The sequence below is a fragment of the Schistocerca piceifrons genome, chromosome X (genome assembly GCF_021461385.2).
Source record: "Schistocerca piceifrons isolate TAMUIC-IGC-003096 chromosome X, iqSchPice1.1, whole genome shotgun sequence".
In the NCBI taxonomy this organism is placed as follows: Eukaryota; Metazoa; Arthropoda; class Insecta; order Orthoptera; family Acrididae; genus Schistocerca; species Schistocerca piceifrons.
Genome location: NC_060149.1, coordinates 207,549,424 through 207,577,303, shown reverse-complemented (window position 1 = coordinate 207,577,303; position 27,880 = coordinate 207,549,424).

Genomic DNA, 27,880 nt, shown 5'->3' with positions numbered 1-27,880 from the left:
GAAAACGAAAAAGTCTATTATCCTATGATTACAGTATTAATGAGTCACAGCTGCAATCAGTCAGCTACATCTACATCTACACCTACACTCAGTGAAACACTGTGAAGTACATGGCACAGGGTACGTCCCACTGTTCCACTGTTTCCCATTCCATTCAAGTATGGATCGCAGAATGAACGGTTGTTTAAATGCCTCTGTGCTTGCGGTAATTAAATTAATCTTGTGCTCACGATCCCTATCGGACCAATGCGTAGTGGGTTGTAGTATATTCCCAGAGTCGTCATTCAAACCCATTTCTCGAAACTTTGTTAGTAGATTTCCCAGGGATAGGTAGGAGACGAGGTACTGGCGGAATTAAAGCTGTGAGGACGGGTCGTGAGTCGTGCTTGGGTAGCTCAGTTGGTAGAGCACTTGCACACGAAAGGTAAAGGTCCCGAGTTCGAGTCTGGGTTCGGCACACAGTTTTAATCTGCCAGGAAGTTTCCTCGGGGCCGGCCTGAGTGGCCGAGCGGTTCTAAGCGCTACAATCTGGAACCGCGCGACCGCTACGGTCGCAGGTTCGAATCCTACCTCGGGCATGGATGCGTGTGATGTCCTTAGGTTATTTAGGTTTCAGTAGTTCTAAGTTCTAGGGGACTGATGACCTCAGCAGTTAAGTCCCATAGTGATCAGAGCCATTTGAACCAAGTTTCCTCGGGATAGTTTCCGTCTGTCTTCAAGAGTCTGCCAATTCAGTTCTTTCATCAGCTCTGTGAAATTCTTCCATGGGCCAAACACACCTGTGACCATTCGTGCTGCCCATCCTTATAAGCGTTGAATATTCCTCCTGATCCTATCTGGCATGGGTCCCACACGCTTCAGCACGAGAGATTCGGAAGCACGAGTGATTTGGAAGCAATGTCCTTTGTAGACTGATTGTAAATACCAAGTCTTCTACCAAAAAACAGACCGTTAGGGCGCTTGAACTGGCCTCCCGCATTTTCAGACAATACACACAGCAACTGACTCAATTACAAGAGTCGCAGCTTGGTGCACTACTTCAACTGACCTCTTGCTATCAGTTACAGACTACGAGCATGCCATGTGACGCACATCCTTCATGTTACGGCAGTGTTGCGACTACTTTATTATCCAACCCATGTACAATCAGTCTGCAAATGATATTTCTTACAAAACTCTCGTGTGATCTATTCTAGAATATTGCTCAACTGTGTGGGTTGTATATCAGAAAGGTCTGTCAGGAATATTAAACGTGTGAAAAGAAGGGCGGTACGTATGGGTGCATGTTTGCTTGATCCGTGGGAGAGCGTCACGGAGGTGCTGCAAAACCTGAAGTGACAGACGTTTGAAGACAGACCCCTAACTGTTTCACCAAAGCATGCCTTAAAGGTTTCAAGAACTCTCTCAAGTGAGGAATTCTCGAATATACTACAGCCCCGTACGTACAGGGGTTTGTTCATAAAATGGAAACTCAGCGAGAAAAGCGTGCTTGAGCATACACAGAAGAGCCAAAGGGACCTGTGCACTCGCCTAATATCGTGTAGGGCCCCCGCAAGCACGCAGAATCGCCGCAACACGACGTAGCATAGACTCGACTAAATTCTGAAGTAGTGTTGGAGGCAACTGACACCATGAATGTCCGCAGCTCGTAGTCGTGCGGTAGCGTTCTCGCTTCCCACGCCCGGGTTCCCGGGTTCGATTCCCGGCGGGGTCAGGGATTTTCTCTGCCTCGTGATGACTGGGTGTTGTGTGCTATCCTTAGGTTAGTTAGGTTTCAGTAGTTCTAAGTTCTAGGGGACTGATGACCACAGATGTTAAGTCCCATAGTGCTCAGAGCCATTTGAACCATTTTTTGAACACCATGAATCTTGTAGGGTAGCCCATAAATCCGTAGGAGTACGAGGAGTTGCAGATCTCTTCTGAAAAGCACGTTGCAAGGCATTCCAGATATGCTCGATAATGTACACGTCTGGCGAGTGTGGTGGCCAACGGCAGTGTTTAAACTCAGAAGAGTATTCCTGGAGCCACTCTGTAGCAATTCTGGAGGGTGTGGGGTTTCGCATTGTCCTGCTGGAATTGCCAAAGTCCGTTGGAATGCACAATGGACGTGAATGGATGCAGGTGAACAGACAAGGTGCTTATGTACGTGTCTCTTGTCAGAGTCGTATCTAGATGTATCTAACTGCACACGCCCCACACCATTACAGAGCCTCCACCACCTTGAACAGTCCCCTGCTGACATGCAGGGTCCATGTAAAATGAGTTTATCTCAATACCCGTAAACGTCCAAGCGTTCGATACAATCTGAAACGAGGCTCGTCCGACCAGGCAATGTTTCCAGCCATCAACAGTCCAATATCGGTGTTGACGGGCACAGGTGAGGCGTAAAGGTTTGTGTCCTGCAGTCATCAAGGGTGCACGAGTGGCCCTTCGGCTCCTAAGGCCCATATCGACGATGCTCCGTTGAATGGTTCACACGCTGACGCTTGTTGATGGTCCAGCATTGAAATCTGCAGCAATTTGCGGAAGAGTGGCACTCCTGTCACGCTGAACGATTATCTTCAGTAGTCGTTGGTCAGGTTCTTGCAGGATCTTTTTCCGGCCGCAGCGACGTCGGAGATTTGATGTTTTATCGGATTCCTGATATTCACGGCACATTCGTGAAATGGTCGTACGGGGAAATTCCCACTTCATTGCTACCTCGGACATACTGTGTCCCGTCGGTGGTGCGCCGACTGTAACACCACGTTCAGACTTAAATCATGATAACCTGCCATTGTAGCAGCAGCAACCGATCTAAGAACTGCGCCAGACACTTGTTGTCTTATGCAGGGTGTTACAAAAAGGTACGGCTAAACTTTCAGGAAACATTCCTCACACACAAAGAAAGAAAATATGTTATGTGGACATGTGTCCGGAAACGCTTACTTTCCATGTTAGATCTCATTTTACTACTTCTCTTCAAATCACATTAATCATGGAATGGAAATACACAGCAACAGAACGTACGAGCGTGACTTCAAACACTTTGTTACAGGAAATGTTCAAAATGTCCTCCGTCAGCGAGGATACATGCATCCGCCCTCCGTCGCATGGAATCCCTGATGCGCTGATGCAGCCCTGGAGAATGGTGTATTGTATCACAACCGTCCACAATACGAGCACGAAGAGTCTCTACATTTGGTACCGGGGTTGCGTAGACAAGAGCTTTCAAATGCCCCCATAAATGAAAGTCAAGAGGGTTGAGATCAGGAGAGCGTGGAGGCCATGGAATCGGTCCGCCTCTATCAATCCATCGGTCACCGAATCTGTTGTTGAGAAGCGTACGAACACTTCGACTGAAATGTGCAGGAGCTCCATCGTGCATGAACCACATGTTGTGTCGTACTTGTAAAGGCACATGTTCTAGCAGCACAGGTAGAGTATCCCGTATGAAATCATGATAACATGCTCCATTGAGCGTAGGTGGAAGCGTAGGTGACGAAACTCAAATGAGCTCTAACATGGGAATTAAGCGTTTCCGGACACATATCCACATAACATCTTCTCTTTATTTGTGTGTGAGAAATGTTTCCTGAAAGTTTGGCCGTACCTTTTTGTAACACCCTGTATTGGCGTTGCCGACGGTAGTTCCGTATTCTGCCTGTTTACATATCTCTGTATTTGAATACGCATGCCCATACCGGTTTATTTGGCCCTTCAGTGTATATGCAGGTTGCACTGTAGCATTTGAACACGAGCGGCAACTGTGCTTTGTCCTCAATACGTCACAATTGTCAGTCACGGTCATGAAAACTAAGACGACAGCTGCAAAAGTCACTGCAGAACTGAGTGGCACACTCGCGAACGCTGTCAGCATCAAAACAACAGGAAGGGAGCTCCGTAAACTGGGAATTACTAGGCGAGCTGGAATTCCCAAACCACTCATCAGTGATGCAAATGCTCGCAAAAAGAAAAATTAGAGCCAAAGCCACAAAACGTGGACTTTGGAGCAATGGAAGTATGTCCTTTTGTCGGATATATCTTGTTTCATATTGTGTACAACGTCTGGCCGAGTTTACGTCACAAGAGTGAAACATGGAGGCGGTTTTGTGATTATTTGGGCTGTAGCGGCAACACCGTTTAGGATAGGGAAAGTTAGTTTTGTGCAATATTCTGAGCACAAGTTGCCACTACAGGGCAGCTAAGTCGTTATGTTCGGTGCGCCTCGTGGTTGCTCTGAAAGGTTGTATTATTGCCAATATGTGGTCTATGTGGCTGATCAGTTCCATCCCGTGATACAGTGTTTGTTCCTCGATAGTGAGACAGTGATGCAAGACGACAGGACCCTGTTCACACAGCCCACGCCGTCCAGGACTGGTTTTGTGAGCACGAGGATGCATTGTCGCATCTCCGGTGGCCAACAGTCACCAGATCTCCATATTACTGAGTCTTTGTCGTCTACTTTGGGGAGGAAGGTGCGTGATCGATATCTCCCTCTGTGTTAGTTATCTGAATTTGTCAGTATTTTGCAGGAATAAAGGTATGAATTTCCCTTGAAAATCATACAGTACCTGTACTGATTCATTTCGAGACGATTGGAATCTGTTTTGATTGCCAACTGCTTTTCTACTCCGTATTAGGCATCATAATGAATTGTGCTTTGGTGCTTCCATATTCTTGTCCATCTCCTGGTTTTCTCCCTCAGGGACCGCGAAGAAGATATTTGACTAGCTGCAGTGTGCACAGAGTCACTTATGCAATCATTCCACCGGCGCTTCATGCGTGAATGTAACGGGGTCAAGTCATGATAGCCGGCCGCTGTGACCGAGCGGTTCTAAGCGCTTCAGTCAGGAACCACGCGCCGCTACGGTCGCAGGTTCGAATCCTGCCTCGGGCACGGATGTGTGTGATGTCCTTAGGTTAGTTAAGTTTAAGTAGTTCTAAGTTCTAGGGGACTGATGACCTCAGATGTTGAGTCCCATAGTGCTCAGAGCCATTTTTGAAGTCATGATAATTGGTACAGCGGTAAGTACCTTCTGCCATGCTCTGCACAGTAGTTTGCTGAGTATGGATGTAGACGTAGATTTAGACGTGAAAAAGATGAACCTGAACTCAACCGACAACGTTGCCAAGGTTGTTCAGAAATATTTTCCGTGTATAGTGGTACCCAGGACCCGTAGTCTCCGATGACTCTTTACGCAGCTATAATGTAATAATGATCTGTACAGTTTGTTACCCCATTTATCTTTCTTTCTCTGGAAATACCATTACAACAGTGGAAAAGCCTGTAATATACAATCATCAAAACGTACAACACAAAACATGTATGCAAAAGTACTGCTGTCGCTGCAGGAACAGCTCATCATAGGACCGTTTTGCCTCTCTTCCGTTGTATTTGGTGAATCCATACACCAGCTACATATCGGCCAGCTCTTCATCGGTAAACTGTTAGCGCGCGACTACACTGCTGGAACACAGCAAACGAGTAGTACTGAATGCAAACTTCAGAGTAAGTGGGCATTACTTTTGTCAGTAGCAAGTACCGTGTGTGAATGGGGCAAGTTCGTTTCCACATAAGACACACAGCACATACGTTTCGACAATTGCACAGTATGTTTCGTTTAAGCTTAGTTTCAGTCCATAGGTGTGTTCTGTTCATGTGCTGGAAGAACGTGTTACTGGAATATAGTTAGTACGTGTGGCCATTGTAATTCCTGTGATTCAATATGCCTTGCAAACGCGTAAACAGTGCTGACAATTATTGCTACATTTGCAGACAGGCTACAATGAAATCTCAAAGGAGGTCAGTAACGCCATATATTAGGAAGACGTACGGACTCTGGCTAGGAAATTGGGGATCAGGACTGGCGCTGGGTTGCTCATGTATGTTGGATGTCCTGTCTCTCAAGTCATCATTCACGGAAGAATCGTAAAAGACCTTCCATCGGCTTTGCTATACCCATGGTCTGGCGAGAACTAACAAATCGTGTGAATGATTGTTCCTTTTGTATGACAATTCCATTAACATATGGTGTTAGCAAGAAGAAAAAGTCTTCCTCGACATATCCTAAGCACTGCGACCAGTGCCTCACGGAGAGGGACTGCCTGTTCCTGTCCCCCGTAACTGCAACAGTGACGAGGGCGGTGGTGAACTAGTGCTGCACCATCTCCTTCAAAATCCAGTTTTCGAAAGATCCTGATTTTGTAACGATTAGTGTACAGAGATCCACAAGATAACACAGTGTGAACTGATCTAACGAGGGATCTGCAATTGCCGAAAGGTACAGCTGAACAGTTGGTGAAGAGACCACAACAGTGGAATTGTCTATATCTACATCTACATCCATACTCCGCAAGCCACCTGACGGTGTGTGGCGGAGGGTACCTTGAGTACCTCTGTCGGTTCTCCCTTCTATTCCAGTCTCGTATTGTTCGTGGAAAGAAGGATTGTCGGTATGACTCTGTGTGGGCTCTAATCTCTCTGATTTTATCCTCATGGTCTCTTCGCGAGATATACGTAGGACGGAACAATATACTGCTTGACTCCTCAGTGAAGGTGTGTTCTCGAAACTTCAACAAAAGCCCGTACCGAGCTACTGAGCGTCTCTACTGCAGAGTCTTCCACTGGAGTTTATCTATCATCTCCATAACGCTTTCGCGATTACTAAATGATCCTGTAACGAAGCGCGCTGCTCTCCGTTGGATCTTCTCTATCTCTTCTATCAGCCCTATCTGGTACGGATCCCACACTGCTGAGCAGTATTCAAGCAGTGGGCGAACAAGCGTACTGTAACCTACTTCCTTTGTTTTCGGATTGCATTTCCTTAGGATTCTTCCAATGAATCTCAGTCTGACATCTGCCTTATCGACGATCAACTTTATACGATCATTCCATTTTAAATCACTCCTAATGCGTACTCCCAGATAATTTATGGAATTAACTGCTTCCAGTTGCTGACCTGCTATATTGTAGCTAAATGATAATGGATCTTTCTTTCTATGTATTCGCAGCACATTACACTTGTCTACATTGAGATTCAATTGACAATATTATGTAGCAAGAATAAGTTAATAGAGGAGCAGGAGCGTAAGATCTGTGCCCTTCAGGTGCAGTTGAAAAACGCACAGGAGGAGCTAGATAGGATGAGGAGGGAGAAGGGGTTTGGGGAATGGGAGCTGGCTGTTCGCAAGAGATCTGCTAGGAGAAGGAGATTTTCAGATAGTTTTACTATTGGTGTTTGTAATAGATATGACCAACTGTCAGAGTCTAGTGGAGAGGAATCTCTAGTAGCTGTAGATGTAGGAAGTATGCAGCAGACCTCAGCAGTTACGGTGGCTAGGACAGTTGCAAAGTCTAAGAGAAAGAAGAAGGTTCTGCTGTTAGGTAGTTCTCATGATAGAGGTGTAGGCCAGCAGTTGCAGGAAGTTTTGGGGAGTGAGTACCAGGTCACCAGCATTGTGAAGCCTAATGCAGGATTGGCTCAGGTGACTTTTAACATAGGGGGGTTATGTAGGGATTTTACTAAAGAGGATCAGGTAGTGATTGTGGGTGGGGCTGGTAATAGTATTGATAGGGATGGGGAGTATGACATAGATGGTGACCTGGAAAAGATAGCCACTCAGACTGGCAACACGAATGTGCATTTCGTGGAACTGTTTCAGCGTCACGATCGGCCTCATCTTAATACAACCGTCAGGCGTAATAACATGAGACTTGGGGGTGCGCTGATGACAGAAGGCATGAGTCACATTTCAGTGGTGTCGGTGGAGTCCATCAGTAGGACGGGTTTCACTAGACATGGCCTGCACCTCAACAGGTATGGGAAGGGGAGGTTGGCAAAACTTATAGGTGACAGCATAGATGGGGGTGGTGGGATCACTCACGGGAAAATTCCGGTAGTTGTGGGTGTTAGAGCTGTACCTTCTTTAGATTGAAGTCAGCTGATAGGTATTCCTGCTTAAGGGAAGTCTCTCTAACAAAGAAACCACTTTCTACAAAGCTTGGGTATCCGATTAATGAGGGAATTAGTATATTTCATCAAAATATACAAGGTATTAGAGATAAAGTTAGTGAACTGCTTATAGATGTTGACTCTGAAATTATTGGTATATCTGAACACTTCTTAAATAAGGAGATAATTCAGAGGCTTCCTTTACCAGGATACAGGTTGGCCGGCAGCTTTTCTAGGAGCTCTTTGCGGTGAGGGGGAGTAGCCATGTATGTGAAAAACGGTATCCCATTTGAGTCAATTGATGTTTCAAAGTACTGCACTGAAAAGGTGTTTGAATGTTGTGCAGGTGTGGTTAGATTTAGTGGAGCTAAACTTCTTACTGTTGTTATTTATAGATCCCCAGACTCCGATTTCACAACATTTTTGCTAAATCTACAGGAGGTTCTTGGTTCACTTTATAGGAAATACAAAAAGTTAGTTATATATGGTGACTTAAATATTAATTGTATAAGTGATTGTGCAAGGAAAAGGATGCTGGTAGACCTCCTTAATTCATATAATCTTATGCAAACCGTATTCTTTCCAACGAGAGTGCAAGGGAACAGTAGAACAACCATAGACAATATTTTTGTTCATTCGTCATTATTAGAAGGGCATTCTGTTAGCAAAAAGGTGAATGGCCTTTCAGATCATGATGCACAAATTTTAAGTCTAAAAGATTTTTGTGCTGCAACACATGTTAAATATAGTTACCAACTTTTTAGGAAAGCTGATCCAGTTGCTGTACAGACTTTTGTAAACCTTATCAAGGAACAAGAGTGGCAAGATGTTTATAGTGCTGATACAGTAGACGATAAATATAATGCTTTCCTCAAGACTTTTCTCGTGCTCTTTGAAAGTTGCTTTCCGTTAGAACGTTCAAAACAGGGTACTAGCACAAACAGGCGGCGTGGGTGGCTGACTAAAGGGATAAGAATATCTTGTAGAACAAAGTGGCAGTTATATCAAAACGTTAGAAACAGTCAAAATCTAAATGCAGCAGCCCATTACAAACAGTATTGTAAGGTGCTTAAAAAAGTTATTAGGAAGGCAAAAAGTATGTGGTATGCAGATAGAATAGCTAAGTCTCAGGATAAAATTAAAACCATATGGTCAGTCGTAAAGGAAGTGGCTGGTCTGCAGAGACAGGTCGAGAATATAGAATCAGTGCGTAGTGGGGATGTCCGTGTTACTGATAAGTCGCATATATGTACAGTACTTAATAATCACTTTCTGAATATAGCAGGTGAACTAAATAGAAACCTAGTACCAACAGGGAATCATATAGCGCTCTTAGAAAAAAGTGTTCCGAGACTGTTACCTGAAATGCTCCTCCATGATACTGACAAGAGGGAGATTGAGTTAATAATTAAATCACTAAAGACCAAGAACTCTCATGGATATGACGGGGTATCTAGCAGAATACTGAAGTATTGTTCCACGTATGTTAGCTCAGTACTTAGCCATATCTGTAACTTTTCCTTTAGGAGTGGTCGGTTTCCTGACCGATTAAAGTACTCGGTAGTGAAGCCACTTTATAAAAAGGGAGACAGGGATAATGTTGACAATTTTAGACCTATTTCTATGCCATCGGTGTTTGCTAAAGTTATCGAGAGGGTTGTATATACAAGGTTACTGCAGTATTTAAATTCACATAATTTGCTGTCAAATGTACAGTTTGGTTTTAGAAATGGCTTAACAACTGAAAATGCTATAGTCTCTTTTCTCTGTGAGGTTTTGGACGGATTAAATAAAAGGTTGCGAACGTTAGGTGTTTTCTTTGATTTAACGAAGGCTTTTGACTGTGTTGACCACAAAATATTACTGCAGAAGTTGGAACATTATGGAGTAAGGGGAGTAGCTTACAATTGGTTCGCCTCCTACTTTAAGAACAGAAAGCAGAAGGTAATCCTCCGCAATATTGAGAGTGGTAATGATGTTCAGTCCCAATGGGGCACTGTTAAATGGGGCGTTCCCCAAGGGTCGGTGCTGGGGCCACTGCTGTTTCTTATTTATGTAAATGATATGCCTTCTAGTATTACAGGTGATTCAAAAATATTTCTGTTTGCTGATGACACCACCTTGGTAGTGAAGGATCTTGTGTGTAATATTGAAACATTATCAAATAATGTAGTTCATGATATAAGTTCGTGGCTTGTGGAAAATAATTTGATGCTAAATCACAGTAAGACTAAGTTTTTACAGTTTCTAACCCACAATTCAACAAGAACTGACATTTTAATCAGACAGAATGGGCATGTTATAAGCGAGACGGAACAGTTCAAGTTCCTAGGCGTACGGATAGATAGTAAGCTGTTGTGGAAAGCCCATGTTCAGGATCTTGTTCAGAAACTAAATGCCGCTTTATTTACCATTAGAACAGTATCTGAAATAAGTGACATTTCAACACGAAAAGTAGTATACTTCGCATATTTTCATACGCTTATGTCGTATGGTATTATTTTTTGGGGTAATTCTTCTGATTCAAAAAGGGTATTTTTGGCTCAAAAATGGGCTGTTCGAGCTATGTATGGTGTAAGTTCGAAAACCTCTTGTCGACCCCTATTCAATAGTCTGGGAATTTTGACATTGCCCTCACAGTATGTATTTTCTTTAATGTCGTTTGTTGTTAGCAATATTAGCTTATTCCCAAGAGTTAGCAGCTTTCACTCAGTTAATACTAGGCAGAAATCAAATCTGCATGTGGAATGCACTTCCTTGACTCTTGTGCAGAAAGGAGTGCAGTATTCTGCTGCATCCATTTTCAATAAGCTACCACAAGAACTCAAAAATCTTAGCAGTAGCCCAAACACTTTTAAGTCTAAACTGAAGAGTTTCCTCATGGCTCACTCCTTCTATTCTGTCGAGGAGCTCCTGGAAGAGCTACAAAATTAAGCAAATTCCAGTGTTACATTCTTGATTTTCTTTATTTAAACTAACGACTTGTCGCCTGAATATGTTTCTTATATTTCATTTTATCTGTTTCTACAATCGTGTTATAATTTCATGTATTGACTCGTTCCATGACCATGGAGGCTTCTCCTAAATGTGGTCCCACGGAACAATAAATAAATAAATAAATCCCTGCACCATGCGTCAATTCGCTGCAGATCCTCCTGCATTTCAGTACAATTTTCCATTGTTACAACCTCTCGATATATCACAGCATCATCCGCAAAAAGCTTCAGTGAACTTCCGATGTCATCCACAAGGTCATTTATGTATATTGTGAATAGCAACGGTCCTACGACACTCCCCTGCGGCACACCTGGCTGGCTAAATCATAATTAATAATAGCCATGCCAGCTATGCCACCATGTTGAATAATGCTTTTCGTGCAGCCACGGGACGTTGTGTTACGACTCTTGATAAGACGGCCAATGTAACTGCGTTCTGTAAGCGCCATATGCTATTCCATCCATTTGTCTAAAGTTAAAAGAACTTGGTATTTTGTAATGATGTACAGGGATTAATAGCAGCTATGGACGTTGACTATAAAAGTAATAAGTTGTGGTTGCTCATCGACTCCTTCAAATAAGGTCTCAAGTGTGTGCTGCTGCATAATGGCAATCTGTTATCATCGATTCCGACTGGGTATGCACCTTACATTAAAGAAACATATGATACCATGAAACAACTGTTGTTGGTATGACAAGATTAAGTGGCAGATTTCCGGAAATCTGAGGGTCATACACATATTACGTCGACTAAAGCACGGTTACACCAAATTCTGTTGCTCCCTGTGCCCCTGGACTATCAGTGCCAGAGCATTATAAAAAGATAAGCAGAGCGGGGTAGCCGCGCAGTCTCGGGCGTCTTGTCACGGTCCGCGCGGCTCCCCCTGTCCGAGGTTCGAGTCCTCTCTCGGGCAGGAGTGGGTGTGTCGTCCTTAGCGAGAGTTAATTGAAATTAGATTTAATAGTGTGTAAGCTTAGGGACCGATGAACTCAGCAGTTTGGTCCCATATGACCTTACGAGAAATTTCCAAATTTACAAAAAGAAAAATTGGCCTAAGTGTCAATTACCTGAAACACGATCTCACAGTGTTATGCAAGAAGCACTTGTCGAATCCAAGGACATAATTCTCCCTGCTCTTCATGTAAAATTGGGCCTAATAAAACACTTCGTTAAGGCCACGGACAAAAGTGGGGAAGCATTTCTCTATTTGCGCAAGAAATTCCCACGTCTTAGTCAAGCGAAAACAAAAGAGTGCATTTTCGTGACTCACCCGATACGCAAACTGTACAAAGATGAGCATTTCAACACCATCCTGACACTTGATGAAAAGTTAGCTTGGGATGTCTTTGTTCAAGCGTCAACAAACTTTCTAGGAAATAAGGGGGCAGAAGGCTTTAAGGATCTTGTGGCAAAACATCTGGACTGCTACAATACACTGGAAGCACAGAGATGGCTTCCACCAGCAAATTTCGGACATGGAAATGATATGCCAGAAAAATTGGAGTGTATGAATGCTAGCCGATTACTACTGGACACTAATCAGAGAATCCAAGCAGAAAACTACAAACGCCAGGCAAAGCTGTTGGCCTTCTTCTGAAGGTAACATCAAAGTGAATACGTGCAAAACCTTATACTCATACAGGTAATAAAGTAAAGTTATCATAACTTCAAAACGGGAGTTAATTTTGCATTTTCATTAACATTTTCGTTATCAGCACATCCGAAAACGTAAAGGTTAGTTGTTTTCATGCCACTTACAGAAAAGAAGTAAAATTTTATTGGCTAGTGTTATCTGTTGCATCCTCCATTCCTAATGACCTCGTCTTTGACAGGACTTTTAACTCTATACAACTTTCCCTTACTACGAAACAATAATTTACTTATCAGAATCGTAATGCAAATATCAGTAGGCGTGGCTGTTACTAGTAAACGCACTTGATGCGATACTAATGTGCATGGTGTTATCTTTTCACCTCAAAACTGTCTCGTAAGATTAATCTTATCTGGAAAAAAAGACACATACGGTTAAAGATCCGTCTGAAATTTATGCCGTAGCTGTACTGCGCTTCTAAAAGGTGACCTGGGAAAACTGTACAGAAATGATTTTCAGCTGTCAACATCAGTATATCAAGACGGTCATGGATCGAGTTATACCATCTACGCTAAATTACGTAAGTGCTTTTATGCAACTAATCTAGAAACTGGCAAAGTTAAACTATCACAATTCGAGGATTTTCGCCTATTTTCGAGTAAAGCTACTCAACACATACAAATATTATACTAAAATAATACTCACATAAAAAAAAAAAATTTGCATCACCCCGGTTCCCAGAACTCCTGAAGATAGACGTTGACTATGGATATTGTATCACCGACACAGTCCCTTTGACTGTTCAGCCATGTCACTAAACCCGCCCAAAGATGTAAACAACCATGCACGAGCAGCCCCTATTAGACGGAGGGGGTCCGACAGCCGATCAGGTCCAGTCATTCCACCAGGAAGGAGGTCCCCGGCTCGTGTTGTCTGTAGTTCAACCATGCCTAGACGGTCAATATCGTGGATCGATCGCGTCCGTACTGTTACGTTGTGCCAGGAAGAGCTCTCAACAAGGAAAGTGTCCAGGCGTCTCGGAGTGAACCAAAGCGATGTTGTTCGGACACGAAGGAGATACAGAGAGACAGCAACTGTCGATGGCATGCCTCACTCGGGCCACCCAAGAGATACTGCAGTGGATTACCGCTACCTATGGATTGTGGCTCGAAGGAACGCTGACAGCAATGTCACCATGCTGAATAATACTTTTCGTGCAGCCACGGGACGTTGTGTTACGACTCAAACTGTACACAATGGGCTGCATAATGCGCCACTTCACTCCAGAGAGCCATGACAAGATCCATCTTTGCAACCACGACACCATGCAGAGCGGGCCCAACAACATGCCGAATGGACCGCTCACGATCGGCATCACGTTCATTTCACCGATGAGTGTCACTTATGCCTTCAACCAGACAATCGTCAGAGCCGTTTTTGGAGGCAACCCGGTCACGCTGAATGTCTTAGACACACTGTCTAGTGAGTGCAGCAAGGTGGAGGTACCCTGCTGTTTTGGGGTGGCATTATGTGGGGCCGATGTACACAGCTGGTGGCCATGGAAGGCGCCGTAACGGCTGTACAATAGGTGAATGCCATCCTCTGACCGACAGTGCAACCATATCGGCAGCATAGTGGCGAGGCATTCGTCTTCATGGACGACATTTCACGCCCCCATCGTGAATATCTTGTGAATTACCTCATTCATGATAACGACATCGCTCGACAAGAGTGGCCAGCATGTTCTCCGGACATAAACCCTATAGAACATGCCTGGGATATATTGAAAAGGGCCGTTTACGGACGACGCGACCAACCAACCACTCTGAGGTTCAAAAATGGCTCTGAGCACTATGGGACTTAACTTCTGAGGTCATCAGTCCCTTAGAGCTTAGCACTACTTAAACCTAACTATCCTAAGGACAACACACACATCCATGCCCGAGGCAGGATTCGAACCTGCGACCGTAGCAGTCGCGCGGTTCCAGACTGTAGCGCCTAGAACCGCTCGGCCACTCTGGCTGGCCCATTCTGAGGGATCTACGAGGAATCGCCGTTGAGGAGTGGGACAAACTGGACCAACAGTGCCTTGATAAACTTGTGGATAGTATGCCTCGACGAATGCAGGCACGCATCAATGCAAGAGGACATGCTCCTGGGTATTAGAGGTACCGGTGTGTACAACAGTCTGGACCAACGCCTCTACAGATCTCGCTGTATGGTGGTACAACATGCAATGTGTGGTTTTTATGAGAAATAAAACGGGGGGAAATGATGTTTATGTTGATCTCTATTCTAATTTTCTGTACAGGTTGCGGAACGCTCGGAACCGAGGTGATGCAAAACATTTTTTGATGTGTGTATAATACAACGGATTATGCAGGAGTAAAGATTGTAATTGCTTTATATGAGAGCATTGCGACAAATTATCAGTATGCAGATAGGATAATTTTATTACTATTATTTCTTCCCTTTCTCAGACGTTATGTCTGGTTAAAAATGGAAAGTGACGCGAACCTTGATCAAGCGTCACTTCCTTCTAACTGTACGGTATATGTTACATTGCATTTAAGAACTTTCGGGTAATTGAACATGTATCAACAACTGCAGATTTCTGTAGCTGTATATATACGTTTGGATGTAGCTGTATTGCGTTGATGTACTGGTGGATATTGTGTGGTATGACTCCTGTAGTTGATAGTATAATTGATATAATGTCAACTTTATCCTGATGCCACTTGTCCTTGACTTCCTCAGCCAGTTGGATGTATTTTTCAATTTTTTCTCCTGTTTTCTTCTGTATATTTGTTGTATTGGTATGGATATTTCGATTAGTTGTGTTAATTTCTGCTTTTTATTGGTGAGTATGATGTCAGGTTTGTTATGTGGTGTTGTTTTATCTGTTATAATGGTTCTCTTCCAGTATAATTTTTATTCATCATTCTCCAGTACATTTTGTGGTGCTTATTTGTATGTGGTAACGTGTTCTTTTATTAGTTTATGTTGTATGGCAAGTTGTTGATATATTATTTTTGCTACATTGTCATGTCTTCTGGGGTATTCTGTATTTGCTAGTATTGTACATCCGCTTGTGATGTGATCTACTGTTTCTATTTGTTGTTTGCAAAGTCTGCATTTATCTGTTGTGGTATTGGGATCTTTAATAATATGCTTGCTGTAATATCTGGTATTTATTGTTTGGTCCTGTATTGCAATCATGAATCCTTCCGTCTCACTGTATATATTGCCTTTTCTTAGCCATGTGTTGGATGCGTCTTGATCGATGTGTGGCTGTGTTAGAGGATACGGGTGCTTGCCATGTAGTGTTTTCTTTTTCCAATTTACTTTCTTCGTATCTGTTGATGTTATGTGATCTAAAGGGTTGTAGAAGTGGTTATGAAGTTGCAGTGGTGTAGCCTATGTATTTATATGAGTGATTGCTTTGTGTATTTTACTAGTTTATGCTCGTTCTAGAAAGAATTTTCTTAAATTGTCTACCTGTCCATAATGTAGGTTTTTTATGTCGATAAATCCCCTTCCTCCTTCCTTTCTGCTTAATGTGAATCTTTCTGTTGCTGAATGTATGTGATGTATTCTATATTTGTGGCATTGTGATCGTGTAAGTGTATTGAGTGCTTCTAGGTCTGTGTTACTCCATTTCACTACTCCAAATGTGTAGGTCAATATTGGTATAGCATAAGTATTTATAGCTTTTGTCTTTTTTCTTGCTGTCAATTCTGTTTTCAGTATTTTTGTTAGTCTTTGTCTATATTTTTCCTTTATTTCTTCTTTAATATTTGTATTACCTTTTCCAATTTTTTGTCTGTATCCTACATATTTATAGGCATCTGTTTTTTCCATCACTTCTATGCAGTCGCTGTGGTTATCCAATATGTAATCTTCTTGTTTAGTGTGTTTTCCCTTGACTATGCTATTTTTCTAACATTTGTCTGTTCCAAAAGCCATATTTATATCATTGCTGTATACTTCTGTTATCTTTAGTAATTGGTTGAGTTGTTGATTTGTTGCTGTCAGTAGTTTTAGATCATCCATGTATAGCAAATGTGTGATTTTGTGTGGGTATGTTCCAGTAATATTGTATCCATAATTTGTATTATTTAGCATGTTGGATAGTGGGTTCAGAGCAAGACAGAACCAGAAAGGACTTAATGAGTCTCCTTGGTATATTCCACGCTAATCTGTATTGGCTGTGATATGATATTATTTGAATTTGTTCGCATATTAAGTGTGGTTTTCCAATTTTTCATTATTATGTTTAGGAACTGTATCAATTTAGGATCTACTTTGTATATTTCCAATATTTGTAGTAACCATGAGTGGGGTACACTATCAAAAGCTTTTTGGTTTATTATTATTATTATTATTATTATTATTATTATTATTGTTATTACAATCCTCTTTCTTTCCAAAATTTATATAAAACTAGCGACTCGACGAGGTTTCGCACTGCTAGCATTAATTATCTACAGCTGGACGACTTGCTGGCGCACCCGTGGTGAATTACGTACACACATCTTCGTTGTGGATCAGTCCGTCTATTACTGAAAAACGTATTAAAACCAATAGAGTTGTTCCTGAGATTAGCCTCACATACAGACAAAAGAAAAAAAAGAAAAAGAAATGGCGGGTAACATTCGTTTATTAATACACATGAGGTGACAGAAGTCATGGGATAACTCCTAATATCGAGCAACTCGACGTGGCATGGACTCAACAACACGTTGGAAGTCCCCTGAAGAAAAATTGAGCCATGCCGCCTCTATAGCCGTCCCCAATTTCGAAAGTGTTGTCGGGTCAGAGTTTTGTGTACGAGCCGCCCTCTCGATTATGTCCCATAAATGTTCGATGGGATTCATGTCGGACAATCTGGGTAGCTAAACTATTCGCTCCAGTTGTTCAGAATGTTCTTCAAACCAATCGCGTCATCCATAAAAAGGCCATTGTTGTTTGGGAACATGAACTTCATGAATGGCTGCAGTGATCTCCAAGTAGCCGAACATGACCATTTCCAGTCAATTATTGGTTCAGTTGGATCAGAGGACCTAGGCCATTGCATATAAACACATTCCATGCCATTATGGAGCCACCACGAACTTGCACAATGTCTTGTTGACAACATGTGTTCATGGCTTCGTGCGGTCTATGCCACACTAGAACCCTACCATAGGTTCTTACCAACTGAAATGGGGACTCATCTGACCAGGCAATCGTTTATAGAAGTCAAGGGTCCAACCGATATGGCCACGAGTCCAGGAGAGACTCTGCAGACGATGTCGTACTGCCGGCCGAGGTGGCCGAGCGGTTCTAGGCGCTACAGTCTGGAACCGCGTGACCGCTACGGTCGCAGGTTCGAATCCTGCCTCGGGCATGGATGTGTGTGATGTCCTTAGGTTAGTTAGGTTTAAGTAGTTCTAAGTTCTAGGGGACTGATGACCTTATAAGTTAAGTTCCATAGTGCTCAGAGCCATTTTTTGATGTCGTACTGTTGACAAAGAGAGTCGGGTCGGTCGTACGTTGCCGTAGCCCATTAACGCCAAATTTCGCCGCACTGTCCTAACGGATACGTTCGTCGTGCGTCCCACATTGGTTTCTGCAGTTATTTGACGCAGTGTTACTTGTCTGTTAACACTGACAACTGTACGCAAACGCCGTTATTCTATGTGGTTAAGTGAAGGCCAACCGTAGTGAGAGGTAATGCCTGAAATTTTGTATTCTCAGCACACTCTTGACACTGCGTATCTCGGAATATTGAATTCCATAACGATTTCCAAAACTGAATGTCCCATGCGTCTAGCTCCAACTTTCATTCCACGATCAGAGTCTAATAATTTTCGCCATGCGGCCATACTCACGTATGAATCCTTTTCACAATAATCACCTGAGTACAAATGACAACTCAGTCAATGCATTGCCCTTTTATAACTTGTGTACGCGATACTACCGTTATCTGTATCTGTGCATATCGCTGTTCCTTGACTTTATCACCTCAGTGTATATATAGATTAAATCTCTAAAAATCTATAACATAATTGACTTGCTGTTAAGAAACTAAACCCGTGTTGATCAGTGTTAAGACACCAAACTCGCAATTATGAAGATCACAGTGTAAGTCCTTGCCCGGAAATACAGTTTTAGGTTGCCCATGGTTTACCAAAGTCGCTCAATGAAAATGCTGATATCGTCCCTTTGGCAAGAAGACGTCCGAATTCCTACCCTATCCGTCTCCAACCAGAGCTTGTGCTCCATCTCTAACGCTGTCGTTGTGACTGGAAGTTAAACCCTGTTTTCACCCATTTCGTATTTACCGGTACGGTAACCCAGTCAATTATTTGCTTGCTCTTTCTTAAAACTACCTCATATGGAAGTCGCGATTGTTCTTGAAACGTAACTGCACTCCATGTCTTATTATTCCTCTGTCACACTTGAAGCTGCTGATGCTGCTTTAAAGAATTCAGCAGCTAAAATACTTAAGCAGAAAGTGGTGTTAGAACATGGAAATGTGATTAGCAATGGTAACACACTACATACCGTAAACGTCACCCGTCGCACACATAGAAATTGTTACATTCATACCATTGAGAGTTTTATAAACACGAAATGAATTTCGATAGGAAGCATCAGTCGCTAGTAATTCCGTGCGGTTCTAGGCGCTGCAGTCCGGAACCGCGGGACTGCTACGGTCGCAGGTTCGAATCCTGCCTCGGGCATGGATGTGTGTGATGTCCTTAGGTTGTTTAGGTTTAAGTAGTTCTAAGTTCTAGGGGACTGATGACATCAGATGTTAAGTCCCATAGTGCTCAGAGCCATTTGAACCGTTTGAATCGCTAGTAATTCGTAACACAAGGATTCAAACTCTACCTGGCCGTTGTGGCCGAGTGGTTCTAGGCGCTTCAGTCCGGAACCACGCGGCTGATACGGTCGCAGGTTCGAATCCTGCCTCGGGCATGGATGTGTGTGATGTCCTTAGGTTAGTTAGGTTTACGTAGTTCTAAATCTCGCGGACTGATGACCTCATATGTTAAGTCCCATAGTGCTTAGAGCCATCAACCTCTACATGAAAAACAATTTAAATCAAGGCACAGTTAGATCGGACGGAAGGTCATAAAACCTATGGACATCTGTGACAATGACTGGATTAATAAATGAACGTCAAACACAAGAAACGGTGCCAAGTATCATCCATGGAAAGAACATTAGATGCAGGAAGATACGTGGTGTAGCATTAGTCGGAACGCCATTGACGAGATGGACACCTGCTGGACTAGGGCAAGCTCATAAAATATCACTAACACCGGCCATCAAATTCTTATCACATATATTGGTAGACACACTGCTTGTCGTAACTACGGTAACGGCAAGCGTAAATTGTTACAAATCTGAAGCCGGTGTCACGAGACACAACGACATTTACATACCTCTATAGTATTTTATTTATCGCATAATGGCGAGAAGCAAATACAAATTTATAGCGTCATTTGAATTCTGAGATAAAGATAAGCTGAAACGTATTTACATATAATCATACAGACTATTCAGATTCAAGAATATTGGCTTGACCTGACGAAATGTTGTGTAAACTGACTACAACATTATGAGATGTGGTGAATACTTGATACTCTTGCTTTTACTGTGCTATTTTTGTTTCCTCCCACTTTTCATAGACTGGGGGTTGTGAAGCAGCTGAATGGGTTGAAAATAAATAAATATCCAGGTCCTGATGGGATTCCAATTCGGTTTTACAGAGAGTACTCTACTGCATTGGCTCCTTACTTAGCTTGCATTTATCGCGAATCTCTTGCCCAACGTAAAGTCCCGAGCGACTGGAAAAAGCGCAGGTGACGCCTGTATATAAGAAGGGTAGAAGGACGTATCCTCAAAATTACAGGCCAATATCCTTAACATCGGTTTGTTGCAGGTTTCTCGAACATATTCTCAGTTCGAATATAATGAATTTCCTTGAGACAGAGGAGTTGCCGTCCATGCATCAGCACGGCTTTAGAAAGCATCGCTCCTGCGAAACGCAACTCGCCCTTTTTTCACATGATATCTTGCGAACCATGGATGAAGGGTATCAGACGGATGCCATATTCCTTGACTTCCGGAAAGCGTTTGGCTCGGTGCCCCACTGCAGACTCCTAAGGTACGAGCATATGGGATTGGTTCCCAAGTATGTGAGTGTCTCCAAGACTTCTTAAGTAATAGAACCCAGTACGTTGTTCTCGATGGTGAGTGTTCATCGGAGGTGAGGGTATTATCTGGAGTGCCCCAGGAAAGTGTGGTAGGCCCGCTGTGGTTTTCTATCTACATAAATGATTATTTGGATAGGGTGGATAGCAATGTGTGGCTGTTTGCTGATGATGCTGTGGTGTACGGGAAGGTGTCGTCGTTGAGAGACTGTAGGAGGATACAAGATGACTTGGACAGGATTTGTGATTGGTGTAAAGAATGGCAGCTAACTCAAAATATAGGTATATGTAAATTAATGCAGATGAATAGGAAAAAGAATCCTGTAATGTTTGAATACTCCATCAGTAGTGTAGCGCTCGACACAGTCACGTCGATTAAATATTTGGGCGTAACATTGCAGAACGATATGAAGTGGGACAAGCATGTAATGGCAGTTGTGGGGAAGGCGGATAGTCGTCTTCGGTTTATTGGTAGAATTTTGGGAAGATGTGGTTCATCTGTAAAGGAGACCGCTTATAAAACACTAATACGACCTATTCTTGAGTACTGCTCGAGCGTTTGGGATCCCTATCAGGTCGGATTGAGGGAGGACATAGAAGCAATTCAGAGGCGGGCAGCTAGATTTGTTACTGGTAGGTTTGATCATCACGCGAGTGTTACGGAAATGCTTCAGGAACTCGGGTGGGAGTCTCTAGAGGAAAGGAGGCGTTCTTTTCGTGAATCGCTACTGAGGAAATTTAGAGAATCAGCATTTGAGGCTGACTGCAGTACAATTTTACTGCCGCCAACTTACATTTCGCGGAATGACCACAAAGATAAGATAAGAGAGATTAGGGATCGTACAGAGGCATATAGGCAGTCATTTTTCCCTCGTTCTGTTTGGGAGTAGAACAGGGAGAGAAGATGCTGGTTGTGGTACGAGGTACCCTCCGCCACACACCGTATGGTGGATTGCGGAGTATGTATGTAGATGTAGATGTAGACTTTTAAAACTGTAACCTAGTGATATACTTATAATCGCTTCTCAGAAGTTCACAATACACGCCCGCAGTAATGTCTTCCCTGTCATTTTATTGTCTGAGCGACACGAAATGAGCCATTTCTTTTACGATTCCACTATCTCTAAGAACTCCGTGTCGTCTGCTGCAACCTGCTTACATTGTCCGGTTTTAACGACAGGTATTTTCGTTGAAAAGTAACAATAGTAACGAATTACCATAAGTTGACTTAATATAGTTTTTCTTCTTACTTTCCGTTCATCGCCTGACTCACAATTCCACAGAAATACTTAGAGTCACTAGATGCATACCTGTGGTGTCCGTTCTAACAGATATGTCCAAAAGAACAGACACGACATTATTCGTTGGTTCAGCGGCGGCAAACATCAAATTTCGAAGGAAAGACGGACGCTAGCAGCAGTCATGAACAGAAATGATTCGATGCTGAGAGCTGAAAACTTATGCCGGACTGGAACTCAAACCCGGATCTCCTGCTTATCGCATGCGAGTCCCTTAACCGCCATTGGCATTCTTTACACACTTCCTATCTGACTCAAATTCTCAGCTGTCACACACTAGCAGCGTCGACTGTCCATTCACATACTTGCTCGTAGCGAGTTCTGTACCCCCGTACGAGGCTCTCGCCCTGCTGTGCATCTGCACTGAACTTACCAAGGCAGTCATAAGAGGATCCGTACATATACAGGATGAGTCAGGAGGGGTGATAGTATTAGTTTTTCTGAACAAAAAACCTCAGTTGGGCATTTGCCCTATTCTGAACGATTTCTGAGATATAACACATTTAATGTGCATTGTGTTTTATTTTCTGTATTTTCAAACATTGTAATTGTTTACAATGTAACACAGTACTGTAGAGGAAGCTGAGACGTACAATGTGATACGGGACATTTGCGGTCTATCAAATTGGAAAACTACCTCTAATTGGCCTACAAAAACTATCCAAGTTACAGCGCACGCGCACTGCGCGAGATTTTGAATATTCTCGCGCTCTCTTCTCAAAAACTATTAGTGCAAGAGAAAAACCTGAATAGACCATTTTCTGTAGGAAACTTTGTGCTGTGACACATTTTCGCCGTAGGGAGTGGTTTTCGAGTTACTCAAAAGAAAATGTATAAAAGTGATATTAAATGTGTTCTATCTCGGAAATCATTCAGAATAAGGCATATGTCCATGTAGTTTTTTGTTCAGAATCTCTAATATTGTCACCCCTCAAAGCATATATATATATATATATATATATATATATATATATATATATATATATATATAGGCGTTGTAAGGTGCCAGGGTTTGGGCAGTTACACGTTAGCTTGTCAACATTAGTATTAATAATACTTTATTGACTTACGATGAATATGAGGCACTCTCGAGTAGTATTCCACACATGTCTGCATGATTAAGTTACTAACTTAAAGTGTTGGTGAAAAGTGTCGAAGTTGAGAATAGTAGAATATAAAGTATGCAGCTGGCCGTAGCACGTGGCGAAGACAGGAATTTCGTTTGCCTCGGGGCGATATGACCGACACGACCATTGGGCAAAATCACAAAAATGGCGTTGGAGGGATTTCGGCGATGTCATAGCGTTCGACATTGGCCGAAACTGAGTATTCTTCAGCCGCGTTTTCGGGAGAATTGTGGAGAAAGAGGACTTCGCCTTCATCCATCGAGCGGTACGGACTTGGAGACGGCGTCTTGACCATCGTCTTCGAAGGGAGCGGACTTCAACTTGGACGTCTGTGAGTTAGGACGCATCCCGCGAGATCTAAGACGCGAATTGTTCCTCTGTGCAGAATAGTGAAGAGGGGGAGTTTTCTCGTATTTGAGTTACGGGTTTTCTCAAAAGAAAGTTGGCATCTGACTTCTAACTTGCAGGATTTGTGCTGTCCTGTGGGTGAAAGTTTGAGAATCAACTTTCAATTGAGATTACCTCAGACTGGGAGTACTGTGATTCGGAGACGGCAGAGCCATCCGAATTATCGGTATCTTCACCAGAAGGCCAGTTTGAGTGATTACCTTCACTACAGGTGTAGGATTGCGCATTTTATTGGTCTACACGATTAGGTACAACGCGGGAGATAAACGGTCTGTATCGCAGCATTGCACCAACGAGCATTCCATGCAGAGTTCTGCGCTTAGAGCTCTTTGCGTGCTCAGAAGCGAGATTTTCACCAACGCTTAACCACTTCCAACAACTTATCTAGTATTCTTGATCTTGTAGTTATCCTTGCAAGGTGCCGAGTATTCATCAACGTAGCTACCGATAATTGGGGCGCGTAATTGCAAATTAGTTAGTGTGCCATTCTCAGGAGTGTGTGGGTGGTCAAAGAAAATTCACATTTTTGTAATTTTTGTCAATTATGGGAAATATCAAAATTAAATTCCAGTATTACAATCGAATTATCGATCTCATTGTAGCTAGCATTTAACCTGTCCCAGCAAGCTTTACATGTACCCTAGTCACTGCACAACTTGCCCAGACAGGGAGGAAAGAAGATTTGCGATCTTCTATGTCAGCGACGGACAAATAAGTTTACACATGGTGACCCTGCCAGGATTGTTCATAAATAGGCAATTTTGTGACGTAGTCGGATTTTCTAAATTTTCTTAAAGGCAACCCTACTTTCAGCTATTGATTTTGGTGATTGAAATAAATAATTTTTTTGTTGTTGCTGAATTGTGGCGATTTCTTTATTTTTATTTATTTATTTTTTTTTGTTTTTCATGATATTTGATGTATTATGTAGTTTGTATGTTCTTGTATATGTACTGACGAGAGAGAGTAACCTACGACTATGTTGAAATATTGGTGGGACAGTGGCAGAGAAATCGCGCATGTCATGGGCTTCCTATACTGTGCATAAGTGTAGTTTTCGCAAAATCATCGAAATTTTTTTTCTCTCTTCTTCTTGTCTTTTGCTGGAAGTTTCATTTGAATTCTTTTTGTGATTTGATATGTGTTTTATGTACTGAATTTTTGTGTAGTTAATTGTTATTTTGAGGGTAATAATCGTTAGTACATGAGGACGTCCGCAGCTCGTGGTCGTGCGGTAGCGTTCTCGCTTCCCGCGCACGGGTTCTCGGGTTCGATTCCCGGCGGGGTCAGGGATTTTCTCTGCCTTGTGATGACTGGGTGTTGTCTGTTGTCCTTAGGTTAGTTAGGTTTAAGAAGTTCTCGGGGACTGATGACTATAGATGTTAAGTCCCATAGTGCTCAGAACCATTTGGACCATTTTTTTTTTTTTTTACATGAGGACGCGTAGCCAAGCCAAGGCGGAAGAGCGAACGCGGGAGAAATATAGAACGCCATAATGAGGAAAATAGAATGTTGGCAGTCACAGAAGTTCACAAGGTTTCGTTTGAACATGAGCAAATGCAGGCAGAACGACCCAACACGGAAAACTTGGGAAGCAGAGGTTATGGTTATACTAATGATGAAGAAAACAACTCTGAATCTGAAGTTGAACTCGAGTACCGTCGTAGTAAAATTAATTTGAACCGGCAGGAAAATTATAGTCAGATACCAACCAGACGTTGCTACAGTGGGCCTCCGGCGTTCGGGGCAAGTCGGGATGGCACCGTAACAAGGACAACCGGATATGAATTTAACCATAACGATCACCGGGTAGAGAAAGCTAGGCACTCGCGGAGACCGCGAAGTCCTGGTGGAACTGTGAAGATAGATGAGTGGTCACTCGCGCAATTAATAAGAAAGATGGTTGAAAAAAAGGAAGATATCAAGGAAAATTTAGACGCACAAAGTAGGAAGACGGAAGAGATAAGTAGAAAGATAGACGATAACAACAGAAAGACCGAAGAGAAATTAGATCGAATGCGCACAGGTTTGGAAACAAAAATGCTTTCCTTCACGCAAGAAATTAAGAAAAAGTTAGGCCAAGTTAAAAAGGACGCAGTTCTGGTGAGACGAGTCGCACGTGGTGCGAAATGGATCGCCAAGAGGCTCGCTAGCAAATTAAGACGGCGACTTCCGTCGGAAAAAAGGAAATGACTGAACTGAAATATCGCCTGGACAAACTGGCAAAGGTTCGGGAAAGTCATCACAGATTAATGTCGAGAAAGTAGTTGAAGAGAGAGTGGTGGAGATGGAAAAGTCCATCGACGAAAGGGTCGCGCAGATCGTGCAGCAAGAACGCGAAACTCTTCGCACGCAGATAACTGGGGACGCGGTGAAATCCCAAGAGAGCGCAGGAAATATAACACCGCTAACTAGGGACACAGAGTTTCTAAACGGTGGCAGTTCTAGTAGCACGGAACAGAACCAGTCAGATACTCCCACTTATGAAACAAGTCCCACTGAAGCAGCTAGACAGGTCGTGATGGGGAAAGATACGGTGGCACTCACAGTTGCAGAGCCGAGGTCGGTACGAAGCAGCCATGAGAACTGTTTACCTTTGTAACGGTGCAACTCGCAGAGCGAAAACACAAAACAGTGCTAACGGAGAAGACAGTACACCGCCAACACATTACAGTATACAGCAGGGTCAGGGAAATGAACGTGCTCCAAGATACGAGGAGCAGTTCGACCATAGAAAGTACTTAAGCCAACGAAGATTCCAACACTATCGAGAGGAGAACAATGTTATGCACCCACGGACTTTTATCTCCCAATTCACAGAGGCTCTGCCCCCTGTCTACGCTCTGGCACTGGAACCTCTCCTCTGTGGCCCCCGCCAAAGCCTCACCGGATTCACCATACGAGATGTCACATTTCGCTGTACAGCATATGCAGACGACCTGGTTCTCGTACTTCGTAATCGCGACGATGTAACCAGCACACTAAAATGGTTTACTGCATACGGTGTGGCTTCCGGCAGCTGTCTCAACGTCAGCAAATCGGTCGCCATGGCCATAGGAGACGGGTTGACCCCAGCGTGTGTCGACCCCCTACAGCTTCGTGGCACTCTCAAATGTCTCGGAGTAGAGTTTCACGGCGACATACGGCGCACTGCGGCCCTTAACTACCGCCGCTTATTACAACAAATTCGGGTCCAGATCTCCAATATTCGTCTGCGGACCCTCAACATTCTTCAGAGGACAAACTTCGTCAATGTTTACCTCGCATCGCGCCTTCCACACATAGCGCGTGACCTTCCAATACCGTTACTGATGGCACGACGTCTATTACCGGAATTGGGAGCCTACGTCAGTACAGGCATGCTCTTAACGTCAGTAATGAGTCGCTGACCCTTCCCCCAGAAAGGGGAGCTCTTGGCCTAGACCATGTTCACGACAGAGCGGTGGCCCTGTTTCTCAGCTCGCACATCAAAAAATGGCTGTAAGCACTATGGGACTTAACATCTGAGGTCATCAGTCCCCTAGACTTAGAAGTACTTAAACCGAACTGACCTAAGGACATCACACACACCCATGCCCGAGGCAGGATTCGAACCTGCGACCGTAACAGCAGCGCGGTTCCGGACTGAAGTGTCTAGAACTGCTCGGCCACAGCGGCCGGCAGCTCGCACATCAAGCCGTGGCGCCACCACTCGGGAAGTTAGACAGGTCTGCTGCTGGACTCCTTAGCTCAGTCCTCCCTTATGCCCCCGCTGACGACCCAAGGCATACCCCCACCCTTCTACAACTTCGGGCACTTTTGCATTGAACACAGTTATGTCCATCTCGCAGTACCACCGACGAAACAGAAGTCGGCGCGGGATATAATATTGCGTCCTACAGCAAACATCGAAGAGGCCAAAAACACTAAGGTTAGCTGGAAGGTGGCGTGGCGGATGATACAAACGGTTACACTGGATACAGACGTGCGATCCACATGGTACATCACAGCAGTATTTTCTACGACTGACTCCGGAACACATCACACCTCGGCTTCTACTATTTCCGGATGAACAGTATTTCCCGCGCACCAAAACCAACGCAGTCACGTGGGTCCGTGGGCATCCAGCACAATACTTATTTCACGATGGACCTAAAGATATACTGAACTTTTGGAACCACCTACAAGAACGTCATTGCAAGATTGTACGGAACCCAAAATATGGACAATATTTGTTGCTTAAAGAGTGCCCTACGTGACCTTGTGCGCAGCCTGATCATCAAAAAAATGGTTCAAATGGCTCTGAGCACTATGGGACTCAACTGCTGTGGTCATAAGT